General features: G+C 41.6%; 1 long non-coding RNA gene across 1 annotated transcript; it reads left to right on the forward strand.

The window, feature by feature from the left end:
- The first annotated feature begins 460 nt into the window (after positions 1-460).
- Positions 461-13,343, forward strand: LOC119808993. The gene is made up of 2 exons (XR_005284608.1): positions 461-557; positions 13,205-13,343. It is a non-coding gene; the product is annotated as an uncharacterized LOC119808993 (long non-coding RNA).
- Positions 13,344-14,900: the final 1,557 nt, after the last annotated feature.

Consider the following 14,900-nt stretch of genomic DNA (forward strand, 5'->3'; position numbering starts at 1 on the left):
TACCATGCACTAAGTTAGATTCTGGAGATGAAGAGACAAAGCCATGTCACTCACCCTTTGAAACTTGCTGCCCAGGAGCCGTGTTTCTAGGGTATGGAATGTTAATAAGATTGATCCCTTGCTTGTTGTGTGTACTCACATTCTGAATCCTTAGCTTTAGAGTCTTTGCTTTAAATATTTTTTTTTGTCCATTTCTGCTGGAAATCTGTGAAAGTCAGTCTATTTAAGTTGTCTTTAATTACCAGTTAGTAAATACAGCCAATTAAAATATGTGCTTATCTTTTATTTTGCTTTTATGTGCTTTTCAATAAGAAATTTGAAATTAGGACAATTCCTTTTCAGCTTACACTTTTTGATAAGCCTTCTAATCTTGTTTGATGTAGAAAGGAACACTTTTAGTTAGGGTGCAAAGTCTGACTCCTCCCTTGACTAAAGTCAATTGAAATTTATTGAGAGGACTATGAACTTCTGCCTTCTGTGGAAAGGACTGAAGATGGAAAAAAGCATGGAAAAGAGGAAGGGGGAAGATAAAGGAGAGGAAGAGGCAAAAGAGGAAGGTGAAGGAGAAGAGGGGGAAGAAGGGTGGATATGCTGCTTGTTTCCCCGCCTTGTATAAGCATTTAGTCCCCCAAGTATACAACTCACTCCTTTTAAAGGGGACAAAAATAGGGGGGAGGGATGTCAGGCTGTGTCAGATTGCTTTTAAACCAACTTACAATTTGCCGTTACACACATCCCAGCCACTTCCTGGTGATGATTTTAAAAGCTACTAACCTTGCTTGGTACAATATGGAGGTTATAAATTAGCAGGGATACTTAAATCAGTCTCTTGGTGACTATAGATTAGTTACATATGGGGATGCTAGTTTTGTTTTCTTTTGTTTATTTTATTTCATTATTTGTTGACTCTGATCTAACTCTTATGAAATGCTTGCTTTTTTATTGAATATTACTCTGTAATTGCAAAAAGGAGATATTTTTCTCATTTCTTTTTATTAAAAATTTCCATCTCCTCCCCTCCTCCTCCCCCTTCCCTCCCCTCCCTTCCACCCATACCCCCACTCCGCCCCTCTCCAAGCCAAAGAGCCATCAGGGTTCCCTTCACTATGTTAAGTCCAAGGTCCTCCCAGCTCCCCCTAAGTCCAGGAAGGTGAGCAACCAAACTGACAAGGCTCACAGTGAGCCCGTCCATGCTGTAGAGTTCATGCTCATCGCCGTTGTCCTTGGTTTCTCAGTCTTCCTCCACTGTCAGCCACATTCAGAGAGTCCGGTTTGGTCCCCTGTTCCATCAGTCCCATTCCAACTGGACTTGGTGGTCTCCCGTTAGATCTGTCCCACCGTCTCAATGGGTAAAGTCACGGTCCTGACTTCCTTGCTCATGATCTCCCTCCTTTTGCTCCTCATCAGGACCTTGGGAGCTCAATCCGGTGCTTCTATGTAGGGCTCTGTCATTTTCTCCATCCAATGCCAGGTGAAGGTTCTATGGTAATATGCAAGATATTCATGAGTATGGCAATAGGATCTGGACATTTCTAGCACCCTCTCCTCAGCTGCCCAAGGAACTAGCTGAGGGCAGTTTCTAGCTATAAATAAAGGACATCGAACCTATAATTCGTAAAAAAATCCTAGAGAAGATATATAAGAAGGTGAATCCAAAGAAAAACATATAGTTATCCTCCTGGATATTGGAAGTAGACAAGATTGCCGGACAAAAAATGGGAACTTGGGGGTGGGGTGAGATGGGGGGATGGGGGAATGGGGAGAGAAAAGTGTGAAGTGGAGGATGGGAAGAGCTTGGGGGAATAGAATGGTTGGGATATAGGGAGGATGGATATGGGAACAAGGAATTATATATCTTAATTAAGGGAGCCATTCTAGGGTTGGCAGAGACTTGACTCTAGAGGGGTTCCCAGGTGTCCAGGAAAAGGAGATATTTTGTTGACACTCAGAATACTTCTAAGTAAATACAATAAAAAGATATTACTAAATGTCTATTACAACTTGAAATAAGATGATATGTGTATAAAAAATGAAAACAGTGCATATAAAGATTAGGAATTTGTGCATGAATTCTCTCCTTGCTGCTTGTGTATAAAGAAGCAAATTTGCTGTGTATCAGTCACGTTCAGGTGAGCTCAAAGGAAAGTTAGCACAGCCAAGAGCTCTCAAACATGAATACTCAAAATACAAAATTTTAGAACCTGCTCCCAGGATTTCTGACTTAGTAGCCTTCAGCTGAGACTAGGGAATTTACCTCCCCTCCTCCTCTTCCCCCTTTCTTTTTTAAAAATATGTTTTTTAAAGATGGGTTCTTCCTCTTGGTCTATGTTGATAGCCTACTCATAGGATGCTCTTTCTGCTTCAACCTTCCGGCCCTGGCATTTCAGGCATAAGCTATTGCTTCTAGCTTAGAATTTACTTTTTGAGCCTATTCCAAGATGATTATGTATATAGTGATGATGATGATAATATGGTGATAATGCTAATGGTATAATGGTGCTTATTTGGGGAATTATACCTTGAGAGTCACCATACTGCTTTAGACTATGAGGAATTAAAACCAGAAAGAAAATTAAAACAGAAAAAAAAACAGACTAAGGAGAATATTGTTCATCTTCAGTGTTATTTTTAAAAGCCTAGTATTTATTACCAAAGTCTCATGCCATAGCAAATGAATTAGCATAGTCCACAGTGGTTAATTTTACTGTCATCAGCCAGCGAAATAGTATCACAGAGAAGAAGTTTCTTCAGTTATGTCCAATGTGAGTCAACAGCTTTCTTTTTGGTGGCATCAGATTATCTGAAACATGTGGTCTTGATGTTGCAGAAGCAGGAGAAGAAAGAAGACACGGATAATACACAGAAGCTCTTAACTACTGCTACTTGGAGATGACATAGACTGCCTTGTTTCAAAGTTCATTGGTTGGATTTAGTCACATGATTTTAATCAATGGACAAAGGATTCTGGGAGGTTTAGGAAATATTTGGGTTGTTAGTGAGTGTATCTATGTCCTCCCAGCATCCAAAATGACTTAATATCATATACTCTTCAATAGAGTACTGATCCGAGTGGAAGATGCTTCATAAGAACTGAACTATGTACAGTTGTGCTTATTATGATTATTCCAGTGTTATAAGTACCTAAAATATTCATCGTCTTCTATGAGTATTTTATCATTTTCTGTGTGGCGTTCAACAGAACATCTAGTGATGGCAATGTTCCCACAGAGAATGGATTCTTTTTTTCATTGCAAACAATTTGGTCAGCCTCTACTATTAGGTCGTTTTACTTTTTCTGTTAAAGTATGATTAGCACAGCATCTCTTTTTCTCTGCTGATTTTGCCAAGCACATGCTTTTGTTTTTGGTAATTGTTAAAGTGATTACTTATGCTGCTGGAGAACAGACAGCCTTTGCCAACTGGCAACATGGTATTATCAGGACTTTAAAACCATTTTGTGGGCATTTTTGAAAACAAAGAAGTGAAATTCATTTATTCCCAGCTGCATAATCAGAGTATTAACTCGGTCTTAGAAAATGCGGTCAGGAAAATCACTAGGGAGATACTAAATATACTTTAAGTTCAGTTTCCCCTTCAGATGTGTGCTTCCTGCTGATGCCTACCTCTGGGCTTCTTTGCCTGTCCCTGTTTATTATTATTCTATTATTGTTGTTATTGCTACTTTTGCATGTGCATGTATATTTGGATGTGTTCAATGTGTGAGTGTGGCCATGTGTATGCCATGGCACGTGTTGGAGTCAGAGGACAGTTGTATAAAGTTTATTCTTTCTTTCTACCCCAGTGCGGGTTCCAGGGGTCAAATGCAGGTCAGCAGGTTTGTGCAGCAGGCCCTTTCCCTCCAGGCTTTCGCTCTGGTGGTATTTTGTTTTCAGACAGTGTCTACTTTGTAGTTCAATTTGGCCTTGGGTTCTTGAGCTTCTGCTTCAGTTTCCCAGCTCTGTGATGACAAGCATGCATTACCATGCCTATTTATTTTTTATGTTTTGATGTAATATTTCATTTCCCCCATCCCTTTCCTTCCTTTAATCCTTCCATGTATCTCTCCGTGCTCTTTTGAATCCACGGCCTCTTTAAAAATTCGTTTTTAGAGGCTTCTTTGTAATTTGCAGTTGTTACAGGAGGCGACTTCTCTGTGGCTCTGGAGTCTTCTCTGCCACTGGCCCAGGTGACAAGTGCAGAACAGACCTGAAGAACCAAGTGTGTGCTGAGGCTGACTGCAGAGGGCAGGCCCAAACATGTAAGGCGAGGCTCTCTAAGCCTTCTTTCTACTCTTCCCAGGGCTGGAGGGTGCACGCTAAACTGCTTCTTTCTACCCCACCATGCTTTATTTGTGGACAGAAGAATTTTTGCATGTGAGTGTTTTCTATGCCATTTTGCTAGGTAATAAGCTCTTGTCTCCACCCTCATTCCCAAGCTCTCGCTCAGTTTGTCATGGAATGAATCTAGAGAATCTGTCTTTTAAACTTCCTTTTTCCCTCCCACTCTTTTACCAAATATGAAGCAAGCTATGTCAACTTCACTGAAGTGCAGTGGTGCCTCCCTCTTCTTCAAGTGTTTCTCTTTGGAGGGGTTTGATGAGATACTGAAGGGTAAAGCCTGGGGTCAGGGTTTGCTGGGAGACTTTTCTTCCAGGGGTCCATTGTTGCTAAATGTTAGGGATCTGGACACCAGTTTTGTATCTTGCAAAAGCTCTCTAAAAGAGCGTGTCAGCAGAATGGGTGCTGCATGTCTAGACAAAGAGTCGTTATTAGCAGCAGCAGCTAGCATCCAATCTGTTGACTCTTGTGTAAGCATTTGCCGTCTGTGGCTCTAGCAACGGGCAGGCGGTGGGGGAGTGCTGCTTAAATAAAACTTCAGTTCTTAAGATTTAGACTAAGGTCCTCCAGGAGCTTCTTCTTTGAAGAGAACTTACCTTATTTTAAGATTAGAAATCGTATTGATAGATATGAAAATCTTATGTCATTAAAAAAGCTTCAGTAAAATGATATATCTCTATATTTTGTTATATATTTAAGAACTTTTTGTAAAGTACCCATTAGAAGCCAATGAGAGCTTTCTGCCAGGCTCTACTGATACATCTGTGAATCAAATAGCCCTCCATGGTCCCTGCCTCTAGGGATGTTTACCTTAATAGGGGTGACTAACCACAAACAAGAGTAACAGGATCTCTTTCTCAGGTTCAGCTGAAGCACCAAAGAACAAAGAGTAGGTGTCAAGTTCCTTGGCTTTCTAAATTGAGGTGCCAGCTGATTATCTCTGCAGGTCTTGCAGAAAGGATACCTCGGAACTCTGCCTGTCTTTTTTTTTTTTTTTTTTTTTTTTTTTTTTGTTGTTTTTGTTTTTCGAGACAGGGTTTCTCTGTGGCTTTGGAGCCTGTTCTGGAACTAGCTCTTGTAGACCCAACTCTGCCTGTCTTAAACAGACATCTCACCCCAGGGCACTGAAGAGAAGGCCCAGTGTTTTGACTTCTAAGTGCAGGTAGGAAGAACTTCCTTGAGAAGAGTTGTCATGGTGCAGAGAGGCGCTGGGTGTCCTGTTCATTTAATGGAGAGTTTTGCATCCACTCTGGGAATGCATTTCCCTGTTTCATGGAGGCCCGGGTGCCAGGGGAGTAAGTCCCCAAGGTATCCTGAATAGTGGTGGAGGCAGGACAGAGAGGAGGCGCTGCCCTGAGAGTGCAGGCGCTTGCTGACTGGGCCGGGAAAGGACAGACAGGGTCAGCTTGAAAACAGCTCCCCGTGGAGAAATGTGTGCAAGAGTGAAGAGAATTTGATGAGGTAGCATGCCGTCAGAAAGACAGAGTTTCCTGGGTCAAGATGATGATGGCATAGTAAGGTAGCTGTAGTAGGTAAGACAGCGTGCCCTCAGAAGGACAGAGAGTTTCCTGCGCCAAGACGATCATGGTACAGTAAGGTAGTCTTGAGTAAGGTATTTGCCATGGTGGGAGTGGTGTTCCCAAAACCCCAGGAAGGTCAGGCCAAGAATGCTTTGCTTGTCTGCCGCCAAAGGTAGAGGCACAGTGAGACCCACCTTCCTTCTTTGCCTCCAAATACATCCATACCTCCATATCCCACAGTAGAATGAGAGAGACTGCCTTCCCTACCAGCTCCTAAGCGGGAGAGGACTTGAGTGTGTAAGAAGAATTATTGTAGGTTACTTAGGTTTGGAGTGTAGATACTAAAGTCACCTGAACAAGGAGACTAACTTATGACTTGTAAGTACCTGGATCAGCTGTGGAAATGGCTGGTGGGGGACTTATGTAGTAATAGGGACTACACAGAAAGGCAGCAGATTGAACTGGCAGAGGTAGGAGGAGACAAATTCCTTTTAATGTGACCCACACTGAGCCCTGCTCTTTATGAGGCTGGCATGTACAGAATGTTACAGCCTTGCTCTTAAAAGACAGGGCAGCCTCCTTAGATATGATAACAGCAACTGCCTCTCAGTAGCTAAATTTAATGAGTCAAGTCAGTAAGAACCTGTTGTGCTAAGTACTTTGTGAACGTTTCTCCCCCTCCAGGCAGAGGGGCAGCCTCGGTAAGGTTGGTGAGGAGATATAAGAATGACAGTTAATATATATTTGATTGACTTTAGCCAAAGATATTTTCTTTCTTTGCCCTGGGTACTGGGTTAAATGCTATGCCTTATAAACAAATTATATTTAAATGACCAATGTTAGAGGAGAAAAAGTAAATAAAAGGTAAAATCTAAAGAGGCCACAAAGAACAAAAAAAGCTCCTGCCCTCTGCACTCAGCTCCTGATTGCCCCAGATGACATTCTCCCTCTGCCATGATTGGCAAGCCTTGCCTAGTGTCTGACTACAATAAAGAAGCATATGAGGTCCATGAGCTTTCCAAGACCCATGTGAGCATGCCTGTTGCTGTCCTTCTTCTTCAGGTCTTGCTTAGGCATCTCGTTAGGCATTGTTGATAAGATTTCATGGGAGTAGCTTCTCTGATATTTCCATAAGAATTTTACCACAACCTCTCCATTCCTCTGGCTCTTAACAATCTTTCCTACCCCCAGCTGACATGATCCCTGAGTCTTCAGTGTAGGAGTTGTGTTGTAGCTGTATCAGTTGGAGTTGGGTGCCACATGGTCATTGGTCACTTGTTCTCTGCAGTTCCATCACTTGTCATTTTCTATAACAGTCACCGACCGGTCACCGTACAACAAACTGGAGGCAACTAAGGGGTGCTGAAGTGGGAGAAATAGTCTTTCCCAGAGAGGAACCTTCAAATTGGTTATCCAAGACCAAGTAGTCAGTCATGAAATCATATACAAACAAGTAACATTGTATGGACTGTGAAGGTTGTATTTATATATGCCTGAATATATATGTATTATACATACATATATATGTAACAACAATTAATGAAATAGAGGCCATGAATTTTAGGGATCACAAGGAGATGCATTTGGGAAAAGTTAGAGGCAGAAAGGGAAGGAAGACATTAATGTAATTATATCTTAGTAGGAAAAAAAATGTTTCCTTAGCAGTTCCAGGAGATAGGGAGGCACAACTTCACTTGTTCTAGGACTCTGCTCATGTATAAAACTTAAAAAAGGTTGTTTGTTGTGACATTCAGAAGCATAGAAGTAAGATGTGAACTGCCAGGGGAAGCAGCTGCCACCTCTGTGGGCACACAGTTGGAAAAGCAGGCTTGCCTTGATTGCCAAATGCTTGCTGACTCAGGAAATCGAGAAACAAACAATGAACTGGTAGCCTACTGCAGGCCGGGGAGAGTCAGAGCAATATGGACTTGTCCAAATAAAGCCTATATCCAGAGTGACTTCCGCCAGTGCTGGTGGCACTTCCCCAGATCTCCCAGGGTTTACAGTGGTCACTGAGCTGCCACCAGCAGATGGAATGTCTCAGACAGAGTGTGACATATGCCTGTGGGGGGTCCTGGGAAAGGTAAACCGTTTTCAAGGAATACTGTCTGACATTTAGTTATATAGGCAGAGCCAAGCCAAGGAGATGAAGGCAGAGTTAAAACGTACCTCCTATGAATAGTAGGAAAAGACAGTGTAGCTAAATTACCAGAGATTTTCAGTTTTCTAGCTCTGAATTTTGTTTCCTTTCCCCAATAACATACACTCAATAGAGAAACTATTGAGCAAGTATGATGTTCATTTTTAAATAATGCCTTGTGGGCAGAGAATGATTTTCCATGACAGACAGAAGAGTTTGTGTTGTCTTTAATTTTATTTTCTTACCTGTGAATAGCAGCAATCTGCCCCTTCAGACCTTGTGCCCTTAGAAAGGAGCTAATTCCCAAATAAGCTGTCCAGCACACAGAAAGTTCTGTTATATTTAAAATCAAGGTAAGGGATTAAAGACCTAAGAATTTCACACTTTAAAAGAGTTTCAAATCAGAGTGCTTGCCAACGTCTTGTGCAAACCATTAGAACTTAATTTGTGTTCTTTGATGCTGTTTGGTGCTAGAGAATTGTCTATAGTCTATCAATTATGTTTTAAATAAATGCTGATTGGCCAGTAGCTAGGCAGGAAGTTCAGGTGGGACAACAGGACAGGAAGTAGATTTGGGGCAATGAGAACAAGAGTATTCTGGGAAGAAGGAAGCTCTTCCCACAGTCCTGTACAGACATCTGTACAGAAGGAAGATATGACTTGTCTGGCTGAAAAATGTACTGAGCCATGTGGCTAACATAGATAAGAATAATGGGTTAATATAAGTTATTAGAGCTAATATGGAAGCCTGAGCGAATGGGACAGTCATTTTATCATTAATATAGACTCTGTGTGTGATTTCCTTTGCGACTTACTGACTGAGGGAACTGGGCAGGACAGAAACCCCAACTAGCAGGCTCTCATGTTACAGCTGTTTGATTTACAGATAAAAGTAATTATTCAAAATTTTCACAAATCATTCTCCAGGTTGATATTGTACTCACTCAGTCTATTTTCTCTTTGGCAGATCATCAAGATAGAAAAAGGTTACCATCTGGGGCAGGCAAAAAAAAATCAGTGTTGGAACCCCAGGCTTAGAGTCTGGAGAGATGTCTCAGTAGTTAGGAAAATTCTTCCAGCAGTCTTAGGTTCCATCCCCAGGGTCTGCATGGGAGAACTCCAGACTTATAACTGAGACCGAGGTTGTGATCCAGGCTAGAGACTTCTGATTTGAAGTGCCCAGATGACCTTCACTGATTGGTACAGCCATCTGCATAAAGAGAGACATTTGGAGGGCCAAGAATAATGCCCACCTTACTTCCCACTTCTATGCATTCAGATTCTTATACCTTCTGTTATGGATTTACTGCAGGTCCCTAGCTTGCTCTGGGGTCCCGGTGGTGGCAGGTCCACAAACCAAGTTTGCTGGTCCCCAGCCATGTGGTGGTGGGCTGGTCCCCAGCGAGTCCAGCGAGTACGGTGAGCAGGTGGCAGATGGGAGACACATAGACAGGCACATTGTACAAAATAGAATTGGATATTTATTAGTTGGGTTATGGAGGGGAAGGAAAAAAGGGAGGAGGTGGTGAGAAAGGAGGGGGGAAGAGAAGGGGACAGAGAGAGAGCCACAATGGTGAGGGGGAGAGAGAGGCTGCAAGGAGTGGGTGTGGCTTGTCTCTTAAAGAGACAGTATTACATTTCCACCTCTTTTTTATAATAAAAGTGGAAGATTAGACACCACAGGTAGAAGAAATTGGAGCAGCAGATTCTTAAGACTTTTTCCTGCTTATTTGTGGAAGTCATCTTTGGGGGAGCTGAGAAGGCTGGGTGCTGGCCACATTCTGGCACAGTTGGTCTCTTTGCTCCTGTTTGGTGATTGTGGCTTGGAAATATCTGGTGTTTTTTACACCTGGTTAAGATATTGGCAGAACAGAGGACAAAGTTAAATTAAGGAAAAAAATTTAGGATCAGGGAATTGAGGGGGATGTATCTGACCTGTTTAAGGTGGATCCTTTAATTCGGCTCCTTGGAACTCACAAGAATTCTTTGGGTTTGTGAAAGCAGAAGTTTTAGACAAATACATTGTATAATTATTGTGATATATTTTTGTACAATGAAAAGTATTTTTAAGACTATGGAGGGCATTCTAAGAGAGAAATTTGATCTGAATTTATTTGGTGAGGTTGTTCTTTTAAACTAACAAAACCTCTCAGCTATCAAATGGCTTCAGAGATTTTTGAGAAAGATAAAATTTTACTTGAGTTACTGATTAAAAAATTATGGAGAACTTATTGGCACCCAGAGCTACTCTTTAGGGTCCTCTATTGTCGCTGAAGGTCACATTTGTCTTTTGATGTTTAGCACGGGGCCTGCCAGGGTCCAGAATATTTGTAGGAAGTCAGGCCTACCTTGACCTGAGCAGCTAGGCTGTTGATTCCAGCGATTCTGTCCACATGAGGAGATCTTCAGCTTAGATGAAAGGCCATTTTGCCCAGTGTAGATGGACGTTGTTGTGTGCCCATTTGTTTTCTGTCTTCTTTGGAGGAAGTAGAGTTTTGCTGCTAAAAGCCAGCCTGTCTCTTTTTGTTATGAAAAGTTTTTTTAATAATTAAATATTTAAATATCATATTTCCCGGATCTTTGAGTAGTTGAGGGCTGTTTTTTAGGTATAACTACAGTATAGAATCTGCCGGGAGAGCTGGGTCTGAGCTTGACCGCATTTACTCTGAACAGGTAAGATTTACACTCGTAAAAAGGCAGAAAGAAGAAAAAACTGCTTGCAATATGAGGTTAATGGCAGAACTGACAATAGTAGAGAATTGCTTAATATATCTTAAATATGGGTTGGATTAAATATAAAGTATTTTTATAAGAGACTTAAAAGTATATACCAGTTTAAACCATACCAGTTTAAAACATGAGACATTGTTTTTGTAGTCTGAAATGAGATGTAATGAACAATTATAACATTAGGTATAGGTGCATTTAAATTACATATATGATTACACACAAAGAGTGAACAGGAATTGGGCAAAGTAGATGTTCTTTGTGGGCCCTACCAAAGACATACCACTGTGCAAAACACATGTAACAGAGTTAACAGGAATTTAGTGAAAAAAAAGCATAAGTAGGCTGGGTGGTGGTTGTGCACGCCTTTAATCCCAGCACTCAGGAGGCAGAGTCAGGTGGATCTCTGAGTTCAAGGCCAGCCTGGCCTACAAGAGCTAGTTCCAGGACAGGCTCTAAAAACTACAGGGAAACCCTCTCTTGAACCCCCCCCCCCCAAAGCATAAGTAATCTGGAAGTGGGAGACAAGACATGGCGTCCTTTAGTAAAGATGGGAGAACTTGGTCACCTGACCTGCCTCTCAGCCAAGATGGTGAAGTTACCTGACCCCAGTCAAAATGACAGCAGCCACATGTTGTATAAAAAGCCACATTTTTTTTTAGCTGTAAGGATTTTAAGCTTAATAAGAGAGACCTAAAAGTGTGATCTTCCTTGTCGCTGAGCTGCCATGCCTCTCCACAAGCCACAGAGGGAAGCAAAAGGCTGGAACTGAAAAAGCTGCACCATACCATGGCTGGAATTGAAAAAGCCGGGGGATGGATATGGATGGTTGCTATCCACAGTTAAAATTGTGAAAACCTGCAAAACACCACAGCGAAACATCTCTTGACTGTGGGTGGAGTGTGAATCAGCACGAACACCACAGGCACCCATAGCCGAGCGTCCTTTGACCCTGGGTGGGGTGCTATGGTCTGGCTGAATCTGGTCGAGGTGACTCAGAAGTCAGAGAGGCCAGAGGCTGCTCTGAGCAGTCTTTTACAGTGAGGAAAAAAGAAAAGAGAATAAATTGAAAAAGCAGATAAAGAATCTGAGGGACCCTGGGTCCCCAGTCAAATGCACTGCACAGAGTTTCCGGTGCTAGAGTGGGCTGACTAACCCCGGATTAGTCCAAACACAATTTTAGTTAAAGGAAGCAACCATAGCAGAACAGGACAGGAAAGACTCACCAATGAGCCGGGAAGCTGGTGGTGGGAGTTAAGGAAAAAAAACCCTGGTTCAGGATCCCAATCTCTGGAGATGAACTGGAGTGGGAGGGCCTATCTGAGACATGGCACCAAAGTTATGGATTTACTGAGGGTCCCCAGCAGCTTGCTCTGGGGTCCCAGTGGTGGCAGGTTCACAAACCAAGATGGCTGGTCTCCAGCCATGTGGCTGCGGGCTCATGCCCGGTGAGTCCAGTGAGCAGGCTGAGCAGGTGGTGGGTGGGACACACATAGACAGGTACATGGTACAAAATAGAATTGGATATTTATAAGTTGGGATATGGAGGGGAAGGAAAAAAGGGTGAAGAGGGGTGAGAGAGGGGGGAAGAGAAGGCGACAGAGAGAGATCCAAAGATGGTGAGGGGGAGAGAGAGGCTGCAGGGAGTGGGTATGGCTTGTCTCTTAAAGAGACAGCATTACACCTTTTCAAGCAGTTCCTAGAACTGTGCGTTTACCAGCCCGGGCCAGGGACAGCTTATTATATAAACATAATTTACCTTTTTAGTAAACAGTAAATGCCAGTATAATCTTGGCTAGAGTTTTGGAGTAAACTGGAAGTACCTATTAAAGTTACCATACATAAGATTGAAATGCAATCACAATTATTATTGCTACCACTAGCGGTGCTTATCTGAAACTGTTAGGGGCAAGTGTTTTTAGAATTCAGCACTTTTCAGAAGTTCAATTATTTCTAAGTATATCTGTCCATAAGATGTTTATTGCATTGATTTTAGAGTATTTGAGAGGAGTTTTTAATGTACTGTTATTGTGGTTATTAAATTTTCACAGCAAAATCTCTCAAATGGTCATCTGTTAAATAGCTTTATGGCAATTACAGTTGTTTTTTAGGTAAATTTTATTTTAAAAATTTATATCATCTTCAAATTTGTAGGACACTTGCAAAAAAATGAAGACTTCTCATGTGTCCTATGTGCAGTTTTTCATATTAATGTTTGTATTTGTTAGGTCAGCAAGATGACTCAGCAGGTAAAGGAGCTTGTCCCAAGCTTGATGACCTGAGTGACAGGAGATGACCCACAAGTAATCCTCTGACTGCCACGGCATGAGTGTTCTTATACACATACACATACAAAATAGGCAAATCTAATAAAAATCATTTGATATGCTCCCTTATCACAATTAGTGAATCAGTATGGGTACATTTACTGAAGTCTATATTACATTTCTTAGTGTTTTCTGTTTTTTTCTCTCTTCCAGGGTATAGTCAGGATACACCATGACACTGGTTGTCACATCTCTGAAGACACCAGTTGGCTGTTATGGTTTCTCATGTGTTTCTTGTCCTGGAACCTTGGTACTCAGGTATCTAGCATTAAATTGAAATGTCTGATATTTCTTTCATGTCTACTGGATGTTGCTGAGGAGGTGTGGGAAGGCCATAAAAGTATCATGTTCAGCATCCATTAAGAAAAGCTTTCCACATGGCATCACTATTGATAACCTTGACACTCCAGCTGTACTTTCTCCACCACAAATTGTTGAGGGAAGCTGCTTGTTCATTTCCCAGCTACCCAGACTCCCAAAATAATCACACAGAAACTGTATTATTTGCAGTACTGTTTGGCCAATAGCCGAAGCATATTTCTAGCTAATTCTTACATCTTAATCCAATAGAAATTAATCCATTTCTATTATTTTATATTTTACCATGAGGATCCGGTCTACCAGCAAGGTTCTAGCTGGCAGCTTGCATCTGGCCCCTCTGGCAGGTATATGGTGTCTCACAACTCTGCCTTTTTTTCTCCCAGAATTCAGTTGAGTTTTCCCCACCTAGCTCTATTCTGCCCTATCATGGGCTAAGTCAGATTCTTTATTTATTAACCAATAAAAGCAACACATATCCAGAAGGACTTCCCACATCAACAGACTTACTCTCTCTCTCTCTTTCACATTGCAAAATTTGGGGAAAATCATATTCCCTACTCACATCTGAGCAAAAGGGACAGTTTTGCTCTACTTCATGAAGAGCAGATCGCCTGCCTGAAATGTTTGTTATTCTCCCTGGGAACTTGTTATCCTCTTCCCATGGCTTAGGTTTTTACTGCCTAACGGGCTTAAAAAATCCTTTTTGTTGTTTTTTATTTTTATTTTTTTTTTAATTTTGGTGTTATGGATAGGAGATTATGGACCAGAACCAGTATTTCATTTAATATTTGAAGGTTCTATTACATGCTCTCTCTTGTGATGGGAGAGACACTGTGGGCAATTCCTTACAAGATGAATGACAAACAAACAAAAACAGATGATGACAGTAAGAGCTATCATGTTCCTAGCGTCCTTGATGTACTCCATGGAGCCCTTGAGTCCCACCCATGACACATGGCTTCCCATATTTTTCTGAAGGAGAAGTATGTGTAGGTGCTGTCTTTGTTATTGTTCTATTGCCGTGCAGAAACAGCATGACTAAAGCAACTTATAAAAGCAAAGCCCTTAACTGGGTACTTGCTTACACTTTCAGAAAGTGAGTCTGTCGTTGGTGATCAGAAGCCTTACAGCAGACAGGCATGGTGTAGTGCTGAAGTGGTAGCTGAGAGATTATATCTTGATTCACAGGCAATAGGCAGAGAAAGAAAGGGTATAGACCTGCTTCTTCTCCAACAAGACTACACCTCTTCCATCAAAACTATAGTTCCTAATCTGTTCTAGACTTTAAAATGTATGAGCCCACAGTGCAGGAGATGGGGGACATTCTCATTCAACCCACAAAAGGTACTTCTCCACTTTCTTAACAAGTTCAATCTGAAAGGAAATACTGGAAAAGTAGTGACAAATAGCCAAATTAAGAGTGTAAATTAAAAGTGAAAAATATTCCTTCCAAATTTTTTCAGGCTTTTAAATGCATACATTTTCAGAGAAGCTCTAGAAATAACATCATTTAGGACCCATAGCACTG

Source organism: Arvicola amphibius, chromosome 3 (genome assembly GCF_903992535.2).
Source record: "Arvicola amphibius chromosome 3, mArvAmp1.2, whole genome shotgun sequence".
In the NCBI taxonomy this organism is placed as follows: Eukaryota; Metazoa; Chordata; class Mammalia; order Rodentia; family Cricetidae; genus Arvicola; species Arvicola amphibius.